At 40.8% G+C, this 9,169-nt stretch overlaps 1 protein-coding gene across 2 annotated transcripts in view; it reads right to left on the minus strand.

Moving 5' to 3' along the window:
- The window catches only part of LOC103052616 (ligand of Numb protein X 2-like), a 47,975-nt gene extending 39,672 nt beyond the window's left edge, over positions 1 to 8,303 (minus strand). The window contains exon 1 of one of the 2 annotated variants that reach the window (XM_088129268.1): positions 8,074 to 8,303. The gene's annotated coding sequence lies outside the window, so the exon portion shown is untranslated. Of the gene's footprint in view, positions 1 to 6,693; positions 6,714 to 8,073 lie in introns of those variants that run through there. The other variant, XM_088129269.1, reaches the window with a different exon arrangement.
- Positions 8,304 to 9,169: the final 866 nt, after the last annotated feature.

Genomic DNA, 9,169 nt, shown 5'->3' on the forward strand with positions numbered 1-9,169 from the left:
AGTTCTGGGGCTGTAAAGGAGATGAGGGGGGAGAACTGTACTTTCAGACTTGCAAGATTCTGTTAATGTAGCTTTACAATAAAGTAGAATTAGCTCATCTGGTCATGTTTCCTGTCTGGTCTACCTGGTAAGGTTGACACACATCTATATACTATTTACTTTTCCCAACAACTGAATAATTAAGCCTATGCACTAAGTTGTAGATAACTCCCTTTCTAGAAATTAAAGCTATACATTTCTGTTCATCCACCTAAATTTATCTGCTTTAAGAATCTTGATAGGTATTTTGTGAGTCAGGTTACACAGGAAAGCAGCAGCAGCAGAAGTTTAGAAAAAGGTCAAGTGGAAGAACTCAAACAGTGCAGTTTGTATTTACCTGGCATAGTGTGGGAGGACTATATAGGAAAAAAAAATAGAATGTAGGGCAAGAATGATAGCCAGCACTGTAAAAACAGAGGAAGATTCTCTACACCAAATCAAAGCATTGGTCCTAACTCAGTGCTCAGACACTAACTGGAAATAGCTCTTTGACCTTTCTCAGAGCAGTGTTTATTAGCTTTACCTCAAGATGGCAAAAATCAGAACCAGAATCCTTGTAATTTCTCTACAATGAAGTTACAGCCCTTTTTCTAAAAGATGGCACACCGTTGGCAAATTTAAAGCCTTTGGCCTCTAGAAGTCTGGGGAGTTTTTTAGTGCACGTATCAGTGATCCTGGACCTGCCTACAGCTACCAATTTTTGGTGCAGCCAGAGCAGAGTAATGCTTGTATTCTAAGCTGGGTTTTTTTTAGTTCACAAAAAGCAAAGGAGAGATGAAAGAAGCCCAAATACATTTTTTGTATGAACTGTCAGTGTATTCTAAGTCACCCAGAATGCTCCAAAATGCAAAAGGATCCACGCACAAATATAGAAAGGAGAGAATTTCCTGAAGGGAGAAAACCAATTACTGTATTATACATTCATACAAATACCACTTAGCATGCTTCTTGTAATTTAATTTTTTCCTATTTACAAAGTTCTTACTTTTTTGCCTATCTAATTTAAGAACTGTATGAAAGTACTAAACAAGCTGGCTAGAGACCTGAAATGAAGGGTCATCAATATGCAAATATCCAGTTTGACTTTTTATTCTGATAACATTTAATTGGGGTGGTGATAGGGCTGAAAAGGAAACTGGAATAAATGACAGACTGAGAGTTTATACTAGTGTTTCTCAACCTTGGCAACTTTAAGATGTGTGGACTCCAACTCCCAGAATTTCCCAGCCAGCATGGCTGGCTGGGGAATTTTGGGAGTTGAAGTCCAAACATCTTAAAGTTGCTGAGGTTGAGAAACACTGGTTTATACTGTGATGTTCAATCAAAACAAAAGTAGGTATGGGTTTCCCTTGCTTTATTCAAATACATTTTATGCAAAGGTGCTATTATGCAATTGATCATTTTAATCCAAGAATTCAAACAGAGAAAAACCTGCTGTTATGCAATTTGTGCTAGCATTGTCAATCTGTGCCACGTCATGCAGTAGTTCTAGTTGTTTGTCCTGTCTCCCGCTTACTTCTGTACCTGCTATAGCTACTACAAGTAGTCCTTGCTTAATATGGTAATTGGGACTTGCAACTCCGTCACTAAGCGTGATTGTGTCAATTTACGATGGCAGTTGCTGCAACTGTCGTAATTGCGAGCCGGTTGCCAAGCAAACAAATTGCTATCATGTGACTGCAGGGATGCTGCAACGGTTGCAACTATGAAGAACAGTCATAAGTCCCCTCATTCAATGGCGTTGTAACTTTGAACGGTCACTGAATGAGGACTACCTGTACTGTTACTATGAGGTCAAAATGGCAATCAACATTTTGTCCAACACTTTTAACAAAATTAAAAGGGAAAGGATCTCTCCTAACATTAGAAACAAAGTTGGATATACTACACTGTGTTCCAAAGCTGGGGAAGGATCTTCAACCCTAGAATGAGCTTTTGACCTAGTGAATCTACTGTGCGCAATGTAAGAAGAATGCTAATAACATTTGTAGTGCCGTGATGCATTCTACCACCGTGGTAACTATGCACATTAATAATCCAGCTGTAGAAAAGATGGATAAAATGTTTTCACTCTAAACAGCACATGAGACAAGGAAGAAAATATGTCTGAGTAACATAGTGCTTAAGAATACTGCTCTAAAAATTTATGAGCACATTTGCCAATGCATTTGGGTTACAAAATTTGACACCATACCCCCAACTCCCTTTTTTCCCCTGGTTTGGTGTTTCACATCTCACATGGTTTGGGGGGAACATGGCCTTAGCATAAAGTGAGGGAAGCCTGTTCAGTAAAGGACATGGCTGTCTGACAAAAGCTTAAGTACCTTTTATGACATTAAACACCTATCTTCTAAAGGTGATTCTCTAATTGCTTAAATTCTTACAATGTACTCCATGCAAGACAACTTGAAAATCTTAGTTGGCATAAAAGCAGTTAAATTTATGCTTGGACGAGATTTCAAAACCACATTTTCCAAGTGTTGAAAAAGTTCATTTTTAGCCACAATTCAAAATACCAGATCTTACTTTTAAGTCTCTGGTCAGCTTAGAGACCAGGTACCTGAAAGGTTATTTCCAGCTGCCTCAACCTGCTTGAGTTTTAAATATTTCCTCTCAGTTATTTTCTGTAGTCTCATATTCTGAAGTGAGAAGAGTATTTATTAATTACCAGAATTTTGTTGCGATTATTCAATTATGGAATACAATTCCAAAGAGACGTAGCTAGCACCGGTATCTTTTTGAGCAGGTTAAACTCTATTTTCCCAAGACAGGCTTTTCAAATTTCTGGTTTTAGTATTTTATGCTACTTCATGCCATGTAATCAAACTAAAAAGTAGGATATAAAAAAAGAAAGTGTATCAAATAAATAAATATTTAAATATGAATAACATACCTGCATATTTTTAACTTCCTCTCATTGGACCTATTAGCTTTGTTTATTCTAGAAATGAAATTCCTAGAAAATGACTTTATTAAATTTCAGTGGCTGTAGATAATATTTTCTACTCTCAAAGTGAGTAAGTTATTTTCATGAAAATAATACGTTCCTTCACTCTTAAACACTGAAGTCTTGACATAAGGTATCACACTTTGCCCTTAATGTTTTTCATTTCACAGAAGACAGAGAAGAACTTGGTGGGCAAGTTTAAGGATTAAGACTGAACAAATGATGTCTGCTGCAATTAAAATATAAAATCCCAAAACAAAAGAAAATAAGATAGGATTTAGCACATTCATTGAAAAGAGAGAAAATTTGGCAATAAAATGTTAAGTTTTAAGTACAGTGTTAAGATTGAGCGTCTACCAATTATTTTTTTTAAAAGCCCAGTTCAATACACACATCATTCAATCTTTATCAGAAAATTACAGTTTAGTTACTTTTACAAGAGTTAATCCTAAATAATTATTCTATCTTAAGAAGTGTTGGCAAAGTATAATGCCTACAGCCACATTTCTCATTTGTCCTTTTACTCTAGCCGAATCATGCCACATACAATGTCTTTAGCAGCCTCAGACATGTATTTCCAACAAGAAATTGCTGGAAATAGCAAACTATCTATATAATACTAATCACAGATACACTCTTCGCCCTGCCTTATCATTAATAATCCCTGAAAATTACTTGGCAAGAAAAACTCCTTATCCAACAGAATTTGGAAATGTTAATCAGAGTGTCTAGCCAAACAGTTATGCACTTTCCCCTACCCAATCATTCCTTCAAAACTGCACTGCAAGAAATCTCTCTTATCTAATATAATTTGGAAATATTAATCTCAACATCTAGTCAGACGCTCACTACCATATCATATCAGTAACCATTCATGCCAGAAACAGATTAATGACAAGAAACAACAGCTTCTGTTTTGATTTTAATAGTAATTCTAGACAAGGCCTTTATTGTGAAACCACATTCTTCATTCATAGAATTAAGGAGAGGGGACAGGACACCTCAAAATTTATTTTATTTTTGTCATTGCCCTGAGGTATCCCATTGTTTTTTAGACCATTTTCTTACCTCCCCAAAATATGTTAAGAGTGGCCCAATTCCAAAGTTTTTTTTTTAAATAAAGGGATTTTGAGTAGTTGAAATGTCAATTTATTTATACAACTTCAGTCTTCCCTTCCCTATCACTGTTCCCTGTAACCATGTGCTACTTCAAAGTCTGGCCACAGCCAACAATATCCTTTTCTATCACTCCTCTCCCACTCTGCCAAAACACATCTATTCCTGAAAACGATATGCCAAATACGCATATTTATTTAGCATAATTTATTCTGGACACATGATGATTCTTTAATTCAGAGCAATCTGACTACCAACATTCACATCTCCATCTTACAAGCTAACAGACTTCACCACAGCCACACTAAGTTTTAACAGATATTAGAATATTAGAAATCACTGAATTTATAAAAATTAGCAGACAGCCTCCTATTTTAGGGAATTTATTTAAGATAAGCAATCAGCTAGCTGAATTGCAGGAAATTAGATGTTTCTCACTTTTTCCATGCCACATTTACGTTTACTAGGAGAGTATCGTATTCCAAAATACACGTAGAGAACTGAGATGGCTAATACGTAGCAGCAAAGTGTATCTTGCAAATCTAATAACGTCTGAATCAACCCCATCTAATAACACATAGTTTATGAACTGTTACCAGACCACAGAACTCAATTCTCATTTTGAGCAAATTACTTTTTACAGTTACATCCAAGCCAAAAACCATGATTTGGGATTTCAGTCTTAATATGTAATGATACTAACCCAATATTTCTCTGAAAAGACCAATTATTTGAATGCTTCCTATTTGTTTTAGAAAATGTAAACAGCATAAAATGGAAGAAAAGCCAGCAACACTGTGCCCCTTGAAATGACCTTACGGTCTTCAGTTGACTTATGCTAATGTTTAAATCAGAATATTATTGATAGTATAAAACTGTCTTTGTTACCAAAGATACACCTCCCAAATTATTATATAAAAGTTATGTAGTCTTCTGTGCTGACCACTATCTCCAATTTATTTATGCTGCTATATAATATATCAGCACACCATCTAAGACTCCACCTAATTTATTTTCAGTAAAAAAAATATAACTATTACATTGCCTCTAAATGCAAAGCCAGAACTTTACCCAGGAATTTCTTGTGTAACACCAGGAATTTTAGAAGGTGAGCTCTTTAAAGAAGCAAAAACATCTTTACATGAATTTTAAAAGAACCTGTTAAAGGAATACAATAGTTTTTTTCTGTCACCAGATGTTGAAATTGCAGCATTTTCTATCCAAGCTTCTAACCTTTGGGTTATAAATTACAAATGCAGAATTTTTTTTCATTGCATACTCAAACATAGGAAATGTCCTATTCCATCTCACAGAAAAATAGGCCAGATGGAACTTTTCATTAAAATTGCTATATATTTTGCATACATGAAATGTTTACGTGGATGCATTTCATTAGCCTCACCCAAGGAAAACACTATCAGAAATACGTCTTCCTCACCTATACATTTTTCATGCATGTTTCATTCATGTGTCATTATGCACGTTTCTCACTGGAGTGTTTGCAAAATGAAAGATGCTATTTCAGAACATTTTTGCTTTTTACACAGAGGGCTGACGGAATATTTAACATTCAAAAGCGATGCTTGCAAAGCAGCAGGTTATCCATTCACCTCAAAGCTCTCCTTAACACTAAGCAAATTCAGTTCAAATTCCCTTTGAAACGGAAAACAAAGAAATGGTTACCTAATCAGAAAGGGCAGAGTCCAAATTTAAACCGAGGACAGGGCAACTGTGAATCACAATGTTATTCAAAGAGTAGCCTTTGTGTTGGAACCAGGTGTTACAGACATATCACAAAAGGAAGGACAATTATATCAGCCTATTAATACGTTCGGCTCAGGAATAATTACTGCATTTCCAGAACCAGCTACTGTCTCTTAAAAGCATTCCTATATAACAGGATCATGTGGCAATTCGAATTACAAGCAATCCTGAATGATGCTCCTAAACACATCTACTAGAACTTCAATTACTCACGCAGCACCCAAGGGTGGCAATGTATTCAAGGACACTGCCCTTGAGGTAGCTACAGGCCAGACTGCACAATCGGGAAATGCCAGGCTGGTCACACCGAAGGTACACTGCGACTCAAAAAACATATGGTTTCTCCCCATCATGGGGGAAAATAGTTAATATTTGGTCCCCAATGGCCGGTGGGACTGCATGCAGCTTTATCCATTTGCTACAACTTCCCACAGGGATGCACTGAGTAACACTGGCTTTTGAAGTAGGTGAAAGAAAAATTCTCAAGGAATCCTTAATCATTCTGATTGTAAAGACAAAAAGTGTTTTTAAAAGTATTTAATCCACATTCTTGCAATTTTACATGTAGCATTGGTGTAGCTCAAAAAACTGCTTTGAGAAATTACACACTGTTTAATTTCTGCACTGTGCAGAGCTGTACTAAATTTAACCCCCATTTATGTTTTCATCCAACACGCTGCTATAGTCCATACAGAGTATGTACATACGTGTCTTTATTTGTTTTACCTGCAAGGAGTTCAGGGCAACACACACAACATTTTCACCACCCAGCAACCCTGTAATGTACCAAAGCTAAGAATTACAGGTAGTTCTCATTTAGTGACTACCTCATACAGTGGCCATTCGCAGTTACGATGGTGATGAAAAAGGAACTTTGCGACCAAGCCTCACATTGATGACCTCTGCAGGTCTGTAAAGCAAAGGAAAGCTGAAGTCAGATCATAAGCAGAGTTGCAGTTTCAGTTAGGATCCACTTCGCTTAACGACCGAGTTGCCGGTCCCAATTGTGGTCGCTAAACGAGGACTACCTGTAGTAATTGGTCCCAAGTTACCAATGGATGATCTAAGTTTCTTGATGAACAAGACACCCTATAAGATAAACCAAAGCAGTCACATCAAGCCAGGCATTGAGACATCTTCCTTTCCCAAGTACCACAGTGGAGCAGTTAAGATGCTAGACTTAGAACAAAGAAGATCCAGATTCCAATCTCTTCTCAGCCATGGAAACTCACTGGGAGACTAATGAATAAATTAGCCTCTCCTCCATCACGGTTTAACCCAGGGCTTCCCAAACTTTTTCCTTCATTACCCAAAACTGCTTATCAGAAAGTCCTTTCTACCCGATGTAGGTAAAACACTTTAAGTCAATTTAAATGTCCCTGTTGTGATGGGTAATGGGTTCGTGGGTCGCTATCCAAAGAAAAAACGCTTTTACCCAATTTTGGGCAATTTACCCAGGTTTGGGAAGCACTGGTTTAACCAGTGGAGATACACCTACGGTCTCAGCAGGCTTAACCAGGGCTTAGAAACTCACCCGGATCAGTCCTCCTTAGGACTTGGATGAGAGACCACCAGGTGAGCCTGGGAAGTGAAAAAGAGGGGGGAGATCCTGGAAGAAGGCAATGGGAATCCATCTGCTGAAGAAATAGCCCGGGGTGCACCTGAAGCCCCAAAGATGGAGTTCGGGTCAAAGGAGACGTTACCTTTATGCCCCTCCCAGACGGCAATCGTGCTTAATTATACTGAGCCCAACCTGAGGCGCCCACCTGGCCAGCAGGGGAGGATGGGAGTCGGAATCCAAGACTTCAGGGGGCCACCCTGTTGGGGAAAGCGGCGTTTGTGCTGGGGTGGGGGGCTCTGATCCAAACATTTCCCCCCTCCCTCCATGCCCACCTGGGATTCATCCCTTGTTTGACAGAGACACGTAAAATAAAGATCAGCTAAAAAACTGACATCAAAAATACAGGAAGTCGGGGAGAGCAGCGCTTCTGCTGGGGAGTCCCGAGGCCAGAGTCCCCCCCCCCCCCGCGCCCGCTCGTTATTCACCGGGAAGCAAACAAGAAAGCAGGCGAGGATCGTAAAAATAAGGGGAGGGGGAGGGGGCGCCGCCACCTGCCGGGAAGGGGCGGGGCTGGCGGCCGCTCTCCCTTCCCCGCGCACGCGCTCGCCCCTCTCCCCCCCGCCTCGCTACCTGAGGGAAGCCTCACCTGAGGGGGAGGGGCGCCGCCTCAGGCCCGGCGGGGATGCTTCGCCTTCGCCGCCTTCGCCGCCGCCTCGTCGCCCCCCGCCCCCCGCCCGGCCGGCCCCGTCCAGCCCGGGTCGCTCCAGTCCAGGCAACGTGGCCGCCGCCGCCGCCGCTGCCGCCGCCAGCGAGTTTCCGGGCGGGCAGCGGGAAAGGAGCCGCGGCGCGAGCGCGTCGAAACCCGCGGAGGGCGGAGACAGGGAGGCGGGGGCGGGGCTCCTCCTGCTGCTGCTGCTGCTGCGGCGGCGCCCGGGGAGGCCCTGCTGGCCGGGGGGGGGGTCGGTCGCCCTCCTGAGCTCCGCCCCCTCGCCGCCTCCCCCGCCCTCCCCTCGCCAGCTTTTCTTTCCTTCCTGCCTTCCTTCCACACGTCTTTTTCCTTCCCCTTCCTTCTTTCCTTCTCTTTCTTTCCTTCCCCTTTCTCTCCTTCCTTCCTTCTTTCCTTCCTTCTCTTTTTTCCTTCTCCTTCCTTTTCTCCCTTTCTTCCTTCCCCTTTCTCCCCTCCCTCCCTTCCTTCTCCTTCCTTCTTCCCTCCTTTCTCTTCCTTCCTTCTCTCCTTTTCTTCCTTCCCCTTTCTCTCCTTCCTTCCTTCTTTCTCTTTCTTTCCTTCTCTTTCCTTCTTCCTTCTTTCATTCCTTCTGTTTTTTTCCTTCTCCTTCCTTCCTTCTCTTCCTTTCCTTCCTTCCCCATTCCCTCCTTCATTCCTTCCTTTTTTTCCTTCCCCCTTTCTTCCTTCCCTCCTTCCCTCCTTCCTTCTTCCTCTTCTTAAAATTTATTAAATTTATATAGCTGTCCATCCCATTACCGTGATTCTGGGAGGCTTACAAAGTTAAAAATAACAATTTAAAAAATGCAGAAACAACCAAAAAATAACTGCAAAAAACCCACCAAAAACAATAAAAGTGTTAAAACCATTTTTTTAAAAAGCCACAGTCTGCAGTAGAGGGCATTCAGTTCCCCTAGCCATACAGCTGACGAACACGGCACATCTTAATTAAAAGGCAGACGCTCTCAGAGCTGCCATTCACTCCTTCAGAGTGGCATGAACATTAGATGGATATTAA

Source organism: Python bivittatus, unplaced genomic scaffold (genome assembly GCF_059951505.1).
Source record: "Python bivittatus isolate LINGU-HERP-01145 unplaced genomic scaffold, Pbiv_v1 ctg000790_np1212, whole genome shotgun sequence".
NCBI lineage: Eukaryota > Metazoa > Chordata > Lepidosauria > Squamata > Pythonidae > Python > Python bivittatus.